Source organism: Meles meles, chromosome 2, assembly GCF_922984935.1.
Source record: "Meles meles chromosome 2, mMelMel3.1 paternal haplotype, whole genome shotgun sequence".
Taxonomy (NCBI): domain Eukaryota; kingdom Metazoa; phylum Chordata; class Mammalia; order Carnivora; family Mustelidae; genus Meles; species Meles meles.
Window position 1 is genome coordinate 92,264,098 of NC_060067.1, and position 12,176 is coordinate 92,276,273.

General features: G+C 36.3%; 1 protein-coding gene across 3 annotated transcripts in view; it reads right to left on the reverse strand.

Annotated features, from left to right (window-relative positions):
- USP53 (ubiquitin specific peptidase 53) overlaps window positions 1-12,176 on the reverse strand; it is a 67,803-nt gene that overhangs the window by 55,244 nt on the left and 383 nt on the right. The gene's annotated exons all lie outside the window — the stretch shown is intronic.

Consider the following 12,176-nt stretch of genomic DNA (forward strand, 5'->3'; position numbering starts at 1 on the left):
GGACCAGACACCTAAGGAGGCCCAGCAAGGTAAAACAAAGGCAACAAACTGAACATCTTATAACACAGAAAACAGAGTGAACAGACCAAAAGGAACACAAATTTAAAATAAACTTACAACTGAAATTTTGAAAAGAGTGAGCTAACTAGCAAAATTAATAGAAGCAAAAACCATATTGAGTAGTAAGTTCAGGTCAGGAAATTTTCCTACAAAGCACTAAAAAAGGAATAAAGAAGTGGAAAATAAAAACATTTTGAAAAAGCTAAGAGGCAGAGATGAAATCAATACTATCTAAAAGGATCCCCAGAAAGAGGATAAAGTAAATTGAGTAAATACTTTTAGATGCCTGATATTTTTCCAGAATTAAAGACCAAAAAACTCAGAGACAAAATAGGTAACTCAAAAAATCCAAACATGATGTGGGGAAGAAAATAGGATGAAAATTATGAAGACTTACACTGAAAAGAGAGAAAAAGAGATTTTCAAGCCCACTTATAGTCAAACAACAGAAAGAAAATAGAAATTCAAAAGTAAACTTTTGTAAAAACTAATATAACATAAAATCTTCACAAGTCTGATTAAAGAAAGAAAGGAAAAGAGGTATATTAACACCAAAGAGATTGATAAATGAGAAATGACCACAGATACATAAGCAACTTACATCTTAAGTCTTTGCACAATAACTTTAAAACCTAAAGGAATAGGTAATTTCCCAGTAAAATACAAATTAACAAAATTAACCCAAGAAAAAGTAGAAAACATTTTCATAATCTAGAATAATACAGAAACAAAAGTTTTTCCACTGAAAAAGCCTTCTGAATCAGATGGATTCAAAGTTCAATTTTATCTAAAAGTTAAAGAACTGTTAATTCTAACATATTATTGCAGACCAGAGGGAAAATAATATACAAAGTATCTCAAATCATCTCATGAGCAAACATAGCCTTAATATCAAAACATGATAAACTTCAGATTAATGTGACTTGGATACAAAACTTGTAAATAAAGTACTAGCAGATATAATCTATCAATGTGTCAAAAGAATAATGTACACTATTCAAAAGAATAATAATCAAAGAGCGTTTATTCCAGGAATGCAAATATGATTCTATATTTATTCTTTCAATAAATACTTGGGAGATTATGGAGAAAAGAGCTAACACAGCAATGTTTCTAACAGCTGAAAGGTGGAAACAACCCAAATGTTCATCAATTAATGAATGGATAAACAACATACAGTATGAGTGAGTTTGTGTGTATACATACTCATACAATGGAATATTATTCAGCCATAAAAAGAAAAGAAGTACTTTTACATGCTACAATATGGACGAATATTGAAAACATTCTGCTAAGTGAAAGAAGTCATTCAGGAAGGACCACATGTTACAACTCCATTCATACAAAGTGTCCAGAACAGAGATATCTACAGAGACAGCTAGGAGATAAATGGTTGCTTGGACTGGAGAAGTGCAGCTATAGAGATGAGAAGGGAATAGTGAAAGCAAAAGGGTACAAGGATCCTTTCTGAGATGATGAAAATGTTCTAAAATTGTGGTGATAGGTTTACCTCCTGTAAATATACTAAAAACCACGGAACTGTACTCTTCAATGAATTAACTGTATGAGATGTGAATTATATTACAATAAAGCTACTTAAGAAACAAGGAAAAAGAAAGGACAGCATAGCAGGCCAGAGACTGCTACCCTTAGAAAGCCTGCTTGCAAGGTTTTAGGCTTTTAGAATTTAAATTTCTGGGAGGATTCCCACCACAATAACTAGTGAGAGCTAGTCACTCGACCGAAACTGTGCAGACAATGTGGTTTATCCTGAATACCTGCTTTCCTTCTGGAAGTCTGGAATGCTGATAACATTTGAGATAGAGGACAACTATGTGGCCCCTTCCCAATAAAAAATTCTATGGACTGAATCTCTAAACAGGTTTCTGGTAGACTGCATTTTATATATGTCACCACAATTTGTTGCTGAAGGAATTCATGTGTTTCATATGACTCCACTGGAAGAAAATCATGAGAAACGGCCTGATTTCTACCACACTTCATCCCGTGACCCTTATCCATTTGTTGATTTTGCTTTATTTCCTTTTGTTATAATTAATAAAGCAGAACAATAAGTATGAATATATGCTGAGTGCTCAAAATTCTACAAAATCACCAAACCTAGGAATGTCAGGAATCTTGGAGACCTCAACAGAGGTTTCATGAGAATAAATAAGATGTAATTTGTTTCTTTCCATCAGCTGGAAAAAACTTAAAAGAAACACTGTTGGTGGAGATAAATGGAAAGAGGTACTTTCTCTTATTACTGACTAATAAAAAATGTAATTATACTATAATAAACTTATAGCAATATTATATCAACCTGGCAACAACTGTTAAAATTAAAAACACAATTCAATCTAAAAACCCCAATACTGAGAATCTATGCCTCCCCCCGGAAGTACTACCTTACTGAGATATAGTTGGTAGGTGCAATAAATAAAGTAACAAAATGAATGTCCATAAATAGGGACATAATTATATAACTGGGTATTTTTGAGTGACAAAGGCAAAATGCAGAAATGTAATATAATCCTAATTCAGTAAAATAATATATGTGAAAAAATCTATATGCTTTCAATGAACATCTGAGCAAGGAGTGTATATATATCTTGTTAAAATGGGGATGGACAACCAAGATTGAAAATTAAAATGCAAAAAAAAAAAGGCCTGTCCTAAAAAAAACTGTAGTATGTATATTAGTTAAATTTACATATTATATTTCGTTACATTTATGCATTATATAAGTTATATTTGTGTATATACACACAACTATAAAATTAAAATGATATACCAGAAAAGTATAAGCCAAAAGAAATTTGATGTAGCAAATTTAGGGTCAGATAAAACTGACTGAATAAAAATGCAACTGATCTCTGTATGTTGATTTTGTATCCAGCAATTTTACTGAATTCGAGTTATTCGTTCTAACAGGTGTTGGTGGAGTCTTTAGGTTTTCCACATATAATATAATGTTATCTGCAAATAGCAATCGTTTTACTTCTTCCTTTCCTATTTGGATACCATTTTTTTAAAAGATTTTATTTATTTATTTGACAGAGAGATCACAAGTGGGCATAGAGGCAGGCAGAGAGAGAGGGGGAAGCAGGCTCCCTGCTGAGCCGAGAGCCCGACACGGGGGTGGATCCCAGGACCCTGAGACCATGACCTGAGACGAAGGCAGAGGCTTAACCCAATGAGCCACCCAGGGCCCCAGCCATTTATTTTTCTTTATTATTTGCACTGTCTAGGACTTCCACAGGTGTGGTGAGAATGGGTACCCATTCTATTTCTGATCCTAGAGGAAAAGCTTTTGACATTCATAGTTGAAGAATGATGTTAGCTGTGGGCTTGTCATATATGGCTTTTATTATATTGAGACACATTCCCTCTATACCACTTCGCTGAGAATTTTTATATTGAAAGAACACTGCATTTTGTTAAATGCTTCTTCTGCATCTAATCTTTCCTTCTCTTAATGTGGTATATGACATATATTGATTTGCAAATGTTGAACCATCCTTGCATGCCAGGGATAAATCCCCCATGATCATGGTGTTATGATCCTTTCAATATGCTACTGAATTTGGTTTGCTAATTTTTTTTGAGAATTTTTCCATCTATATTCATCAGGGTCATCGGCCTGTATCTTCTTTTATTAGAGTCTCCTTATTTATCTTTGGTATCAGAGTAAAAATAGCCTCATAAAATAAGTTTGGAAGTATTCCCTTTTCTGCAATTTAAAAGTGAACATTAAGCTATAAAACAAGTTGAATTATGTCCACCAAGTGGTATATTAAAATCCTAACCTCCAGTGCCTGTGTACATTTGGAAATAGGGCTTTTGCAAATGTAATTAGGTTAAGATGAGGTCATTAAGGTGGGCCCTAATCCAGTAAGACTAGCAGTTATCATTAGAAGAGACAGACACACACACACACACACACACACACACACACACAGAGAATACTATTTAATGACACAGAGAGAATACTACTTAAGGATTGGAGTGATACAGCTACAAGTCAGGGAACACAAAGAATTGACAGCCATCACTAGAAAGGGAAAGGAAGGCTTCTGCTCAGAGCCCCTCAGAAACCAACTCTGCCAAACCTTGATTTTGGACTTCTAAGCCCCCAGAGCTGTGAGAGAATAAATTTCTATTGTTTTATGCCATCCAGTTGGTTGTACTTCATTATAGAAGCCCCAGAAAACTAATATAATAGTTGATAAAGCCATGAGACTCCTTTGTTCTTTTATTGGGATTTGCTTTGGTTGTAAAACAGAATATTATATAGACTTTTAAAACAACACAGAAGTATTACATCAAGAAAATTAGAAATACCCAAAATGCTACCAAAGTATAGAACTGCTGCTACTAAAGCTATGGAAATATACTCTGGCCGAGCCATCAAACTGTAAAGTAAAATTTCATTTGAACATCTTTTCACTAATAAGAAATACAGCAGCTCAAGGATACACTGAAGACTTTTTACAGATATACTACAACAGTTCATCTAAATAGAAAAGTATTTAAGATTTCATTTTCAGTAACTAGATAAGAAGGTAAATATGAACAGCAAGTTGACACAATTAAAAATCTAATTCATTATAGAAGCATCTTCACTTTTATAAGTTAAAGGATTAAAGAAGTATAATTGAAGAATAAATGTCCTTTGACATACAAAACCACTGTTACTCTACAAATGGAAGTACTAGAGAAGAGTGTACTAGAAAATTTATAAAACAAAGAAAATGAGATTAAAGTAATAAGAAAATATTGTACCGCCACCAATAAAAACAGCTAATTTTAAATAATTTTCAATGTTCTGCACTTTCTTGCTCTATTTCCTTTTGTCCAGAAAAGAACTATGTTTATCTCTTACGGCTTTTACCTACTCACTAGTTCCCACTGGTAGCTAACTAGACAAAGACATATGTTCATGTGTATCCAGAATATAGACTATGAACAGTAAAGACAATGGATTATAGCAATCTGCTTTAGGATACCATCTCCAGAAAAGAATTATACCTAAGCAGGCATAACATAACATTTCTTTGCCTTGACAAAACCCAAAAGTGAACTCTTGTTTTATCTATACCTTCCTTCCCTATCTCCGTTGATGGTAACACCATCTTTCCAGTTGCTCCGAACAAATACTTGGAATGATCTTTAACTCTTCTTTCTCACATATCTGTTAGAATGTGACCAATTCTCACCACCTCCACTTCTATTCTTGTATTACCCATCTTCAAAACTTGCCTGCATTGCTAGAATAGCCTCCTAATTGTCTCCTAGCTTCTGCCCCTACCTTTCAATATCTATCCTCAAGAACAGACAAAAAATCCTTCTAAAATAAAATCACAATGTCACCCCTCTCTTATAACCTTTCAGTAGATCTTTATTACATTCAGAGTAAACCCCCAAACGTCTTTATAATAGCGTGCGAGGCCCTGCACTGCCTGCTAAAGTAAAAACCATTTTCTTCTATACTCTCACAGCACTTGAGACCAGATGTGTTTTTCCACAAGCCATTCTTCAATTCTCAGTGGACACCAACAGGGTGCCCTACAATTTAACTCAGTTTTGACACCATCTACCTGAAGTTAGTGTCAGATCCCAAGTCAAGGGCTCAGTCCCACAAGGCCATCCCTCCCACTTCAGACACTGATCATGTGTCCCAAGTTGTCACTCATACTTCTGGTCAATCGCCTATAATTTGGAGGGGGTCTCCACAATCTTTTTCAAGCATGATTAATTTGATTAATTTGCTAGTACAGTTCGCAGAACTCAGCTTACTGAGTAGACTGGCAGAAACAGCCAGATGGAAGAGATGTTTAGGCAAAGTACGTGGGAAGGGACATGGAGTATCCATGCCCTCTCCTCATCTCCGCATGTTCACTAATTCAAAAGCTCTCCAAACCCCTTCAGTTAATATTTTTTTTTAAAGATTATATTTATTTATTTGACAGAGAGGGAGAGAGAGAGAGAGCTCATACAAACAGGGGGAGCTGCAGGCAGGGAGAGAAGAAGAGGAAGAAGCTGGCTCCCTGCTGAGCAGTCAGTCAGATGTGGCCCTTAATCCCAGGACCATGGGATCATGACTTGGGTGTCGGAAGGCAGATGCTTAACTGACTAAGCCACCCAGGTGCCCCCAGTTAGGATTTTTCATGGAGCCTTCATTACATAGGCACAAATGATTAAATCATTAGCCATTATAGCTCAACTTCTACCACACTCCCCTCCCTGGAGGTGGAGGAAGGTGCCCAAACTGAGTTCAGTTCCTCTAATCACAGAGTTGGTTCCCCTGGCAACCAGTCCCCAATCTAAGGCTATCCAGGAGCCCCCAACCAGCAGTCATCTCATTAGCATGCAAAAAAAAAAAAAAAAGGAAAAAAAGAAAGAAAAAAAAAATCACTTTCAGACATGCTCCAAGGGTTTTAGGAGCTGTGTGTCAGGAAATGGAGCCAGAGACCAAATACAAATTTCTTACTATGTCACACCTGCCTATCCTTCATCTCTAACTACTTTCCCTTCACTTTCTCTATTGCCGCTGTTTCAGCCTCCTTCTTATTTCTGAATATGCCTTCATTTCTAACTACTTTCCCTTCACTTTCTCTATTGCTGCTGTTTCAGCCTCCTTCTTATTTCTGAATATGCCATGCAAACATCTGCTTTAAAGCCCTTACTCTGGCTATTCTTCTGCCTGGAATACACTTCCCCTTGATGCACACATGGCTTTTCCCTGGCTCCCTTCATGATTGCCTGCTTCTAAAATCACCTTCTAAATGAGGCCTTTACGGACTTAAAATTGCAACCCATCACAACCTCCACTCCACACTCCAAATCCCCCTTACCATGCTCTATCTTTTCTTTTCTCCTAGGCATTCACCACCATCTTATATGCTGTATAATTGACGTATTAAGATTATTATTGTTTCTCCTCCCAATCATCTTAGAATATAAAGTGAATCCCCCAGGCATGTAAATCAGTACCCAATACATGGTAAGTACTCATTAAATACTTATTGAAGGAAGCTCAGGAAATAAAGTGAAACTTTAATGAACAAATGAGTATTCCTAACAAAGATGACCTAGGCCATCAGAGTTCAGGACAATTTCCCACCATCTGGCCGCTAGGTCAAGGAGGTAGGATTATTTCAGGCCTATACAGCATATATTATAGAAGGAAAATCTTTTAGGGCTCCAAGAGCCTGCTTGCCTAAAAACAGGGAGGACTACCATGAGAGAAGCAAGAGTTTATTATGCACGCTAAGAAGCTTCGAAGATGCCAAGGCATAAAACACCTGGTGAACAAAGAATGCCCTGGTAGATTCTTGACAAGGATGGAATCCATGGTCTGATACTGACCTCATGTGCCCCACAATCATTTCCTCCCCCTCTGATAAAGTTTCCAGTAGCACAGAAAACATCACTCAACTATTCAACCATTAAAATCATATCAGTTACATAATCTATAATCACAATTATATATAAAAAGATCATAGTCTGGGTGCCTGGGTGGCTCAGTCGGTTAAACGTCTGCCTTTGGTTAAGCACCTGCCTCCGGCTCAAGTCGTAATCCTGGGGTCCTGCATCAGGCTCCAAGCTCCTGCTTCTCCCTCTGCCTCTCTCTCTCTCTCTCTCTCTCTCTGTCTCTCATGAATAAATAAATAAAATCTTTAAAAAAGAGTCATAGTGGGCGCCTGGATGGCTCAGAGGGTTAAGCCTCTGCTTTTGGCTCAGGTCATGGTCTCAGGGTCCTGGGATCAAGTCCTGCATCGGGTTCTCTCTGCTTGGCAGGGAGCCTGCTTCCTCTGCTCTCTCTCTGCCTGCCTCTCTGCCTACTTGTGATCTCTCTCTGTCAAATAAATAAATAAAATCTTAACAACAACAACAACAAAAAAGTCATAGTATCATAAACCATGTATAAAATATACGTATTTTATATGTCCAAAAATAGCAGGCATTCAGTAAATGTAAATTAATTATAATGACAGAAACAACACTATCTTCAAAGCAAAATTATTTTTAATAATATAAACATTTGAAAGAAAGTAAAAGCTGTATCATACTATTTTATATCTCATTTTGCTATCTTTCTCCATTTCCTTAAACTGATTTATCAATCTTGACTATAGCCTTAGTTGTATCAGATATATTGTACAATAAAGTAACAATTTCTGAATTGTAATATCTGTTAATAAATCATTTTTAGTAGAAAATAAGCGATTTCATTTACAGAGATATCCCACTTCTAAGAAAATTTAACATGAAAAGTTCTAATTTACAAGAAAATGTTGGGAAATGCTTCACTTTACAAGTGGTTTCATCACAAAATTATTTTAAGCATTCATCTACAAGCTTTTAGACTAGAGAAGGAGAAACTGAGGTAAAACGTTAGAAGGCAATACATCAGAAATCAATGGAAAGCAACTCCGCAATAACAATGTAAGCAACAGAGATTTAATTTAGAAAAATTCAACCTACATACCATTCTTCAGAAAAGTAACTACAAACTTCCTTAACCACAATTTTGATTCATAAATAACATGATCTACCCAGCCATAAAAAATAACTAGAGCACCCAAAACGTTCCTGGACATTGCTCTCATCCTGTCTCTGGGTCCCCTAGAAAGCTACTCTGCCTACCATCCTTTGTGCTGTGCATACAGTACTCTTCTTTACACTTAAGATGGCAGTACACATACCATCATCTCCAGATTCCCTCATTCTGTCTTCCCTCTACAGCAACACAGTATAGATCTTTGTATGATATAGATCAAAATACAGTGGTAACACAAAAATGAAGTGATAATCTACTGTCTTTTGATGGATTAGAAACTACTTCACAGGTATGGTATGGGTGACTGGGAAGTTGAAAGAGGAGAAGGAGCATCTTGCAAAGGCAAGGATATAAGGGGAAAAAAAACAAAAACTATTTTATCTTTGGAAACTCAGTTCAGTTGGGGGAGGATTGGGAACAGCCAGAGATAAGGCTCTGAAAAGGAAGAACTCAAATTTTTGACGACTTTAATGCTGTCTTATTAATTTTACAATCTCTGTGTCTAGCATAACAATAGATAAATGTTCATTGAGTAAATCTGCTTAATCAAAAAATCACAAAAACTTAAGTAAAAAAGTTTCCAAATTCCAAAGGAACAGTATTTCTTCAAACTGCTTTTTGCAGGTCAATATTTACCAAATAGAAGTAAATAGAAGTTACATTTACAAAATGTATTCAAAAATACCAAACCGATTAAAACAATGCCACAACTCAGATGACTGAAATAATAGCTAAGATATTGAAATATGGTTTATGTTGCATAATATTGTATTTTTTGATGAATTACAAATATGAATATATGCAGCAACTTTTCTGAAGTGACTTATTTAAAACAAAAATTCTTCAACCAGATGCAATGGTTTGTAGCATTTTTGTGAATGTCAGAGACACTTTTGGTGGCCTAATGAGGCTTATGGCCTCCTTGGAATGATGTTTGTAAATGCATAAAATAAAATTCCTAGTTGAAAGGAAGAAAGAAAAAAATCTCAAGATCACAAAGAAAATCAGTTATATTAAAAATTCAGTTCTAACCACAGACCACAGTTCTAATCATGGACCCTACTTTAAGAACTACTGATAGAGGATATGGGTTAACTTGGAAAAGCAAAGACTGGATATTTCTTACCTAAATAGTCTATAGATAGATACATAGATATAAAAATATAATATTCCCATTGTCTTAAAAGTACTCATCAAGGGGCGCCTGGGTGGCTCAGTGGATTAAGCCGCTGCCTTCGGCTCAGGTCATGATCTCAGGGTCCTGGGATCGAGCCCCGCATCGGGCTCTCTGCTCCACAGGGAGCCTGCGTCCTCCTCTCTCTCTACCTGCCTCTCTGCCTACTTGTGATCTCTCTCTCTGTCAAATAAATAAATAAAATCTTTAAAAAAAAAAAAAAAGTACTCATCAAGACTAGGATATTATATAAAGTTATTTAAAGTTTAAATAACCTTTGAAGATTTTATCTGTGGTGGAACAGGTTGCATCCATTTCTTGTTCCTACTATGTGCATCTTTTGTAATGCAAAAGCTCCTAAAATCATTACATCTATACAAAATTAATAATAATATACATTTGTATTATCACCAATCTCTAGCTAGTTCTCCAACGATGACATAAATTAGTACACTTCTTCCCTTAATCCAAGAGCTCAAGAGAACAGTAGGATTGACAATTTGGGGGGCCCTAGTATCCTAGCACACTCTGTATTCAAAATACTTTCAGATGCACTACATAAACAACCTTGCTGTAGGTTGTCTTTGGGGTCTATAATTAAGAAACACCTTAAAGTTAAAGCTGCCAAATAACAAGATCTGCTAAGTATTGTAATAAGTAAAGGTCTTTGTAGGGTAGCTTGATATACCACTTCATAGATTTCAAACATACTTTTGGAAAATTGTGGGGTAAAGCAACATCCTCCCTAGCATGGTAGGTGAGTGAATTCCAAACAGTTTCAACAGGAAAAACAACACTGATTTTGACTTTTTGATGTGTACATCACCTTAAAATAAGTCAAAATTTTCATTTTTAACTCTCCGTTTTGCTAAAACAAGCTTCTAAACCATAATTTCAAAATTATATTTCTTGACATTATAGTTTAAAAGAAACATTTGACACTAAATAATATAAAAGATCTTGAATCACAGTATGTACTAAAATTATAAGTTTTTGAAAAGAGATTTCCTTTTTCAAGGAGAAGAACACACTAGACGGAAAAGGGTACCCCCTCACAGTAAAATAGCAATCTTTTAAAAAACTAATGTCAAGTTCCCACAAACACTATGCATTTATAAAAAAGTTCTTAAGTTAATAGAGAAAAAAAGTTCTGTTCTTAGTCACTTATTTTTACAATGTAGGAAAAAAAAATACACATAACTATCAATGACTTTAATTTATGAACAAATTTAAATAAATCACTTTCATGGGTTATCACCACTAATCATGAACCTAGGCATACTGTCCAAAAAGCTTATTTTAAGAGCCTCTAAAATGTAAAACAAAAACTGTGTTTTTGTTTGACTATAATTAACTCTTACCAACAGTGATTCTGTCTATTTGGAATTCTTATGACAATGGCAGATAATTCCTAAATGACTTTTGCAAAATAAGTTTTTTTTTTTTAAATTTCTCTTCCACAAGATGAAAGAGCTTTGCCTAGGCCCTCATCAGGAAACTGAAAATAGGAAATTAAACTTAAAAGTATCAATTTAGCCAAAAGTATATTCAATCAACATTTTATGTTAGCACTTGCTACTTCTTTTAGACACTGAGAATGAACAAGGTTTTCTTTAAAGAACAGAATTAAAAGCGAATCAGACCCTAATCTAAACATCCTTCACAAATAGCCTTGAAAATCCCTTGCAAAAATACATATATTTTTCCAGATAAGGAAACATTCTGGCATACTCTGCTGTCTAACAAATAAAGCCTTGCTGTACAGTTTGCAAGCATTAATCAGACTTTGCACTGACAGAGAAAACCCTGTGGCAGGATAACAAAACCTCAGAACACGCTCAGATTGCAGGCTTTAGAAAGCCTCCCTAGTACACCTGTACAAGTACTTCCTGTTCTCCAACGATGTTTGGAAAGTAGTTTGATAAACGCCCCATAAGTCGCCGTTTAAAAGCTAAACATTAACTTTATAAATTACTACTATCACCCAGAAGCCACCAGCCCAAATATTCTACGAATCCAGTCATCTCTCTTTTCCAAGGAGCGCAACATAACCATCCGGACCCCTTTGAAAAGCTGCTGCTGGGGCGAGGCAGTGGCTGCTCCGCAGGTGAGGGGCAGGGGCCAAGTAAGCGTGATATTCATAATCCCAACGCACTAAACGACCCAGCTGGACTCCCAGGTTCTGCCTCGTGTATGCCCTCAGACACAACAGCAGTGAACAACCACGACCCAGGAAATACAGCACCTCCTCCCACCTCCCGCGCTCCTCTAGCCTGGCCAGACTCATCTCCTCCCGGCCGGGACCCGGCGGGAAGGAGGCGGGAAGGTTGCGTGACATCGGGTGCCTGAATCCCCGCAGAGTCCGCGGAGCGGGGG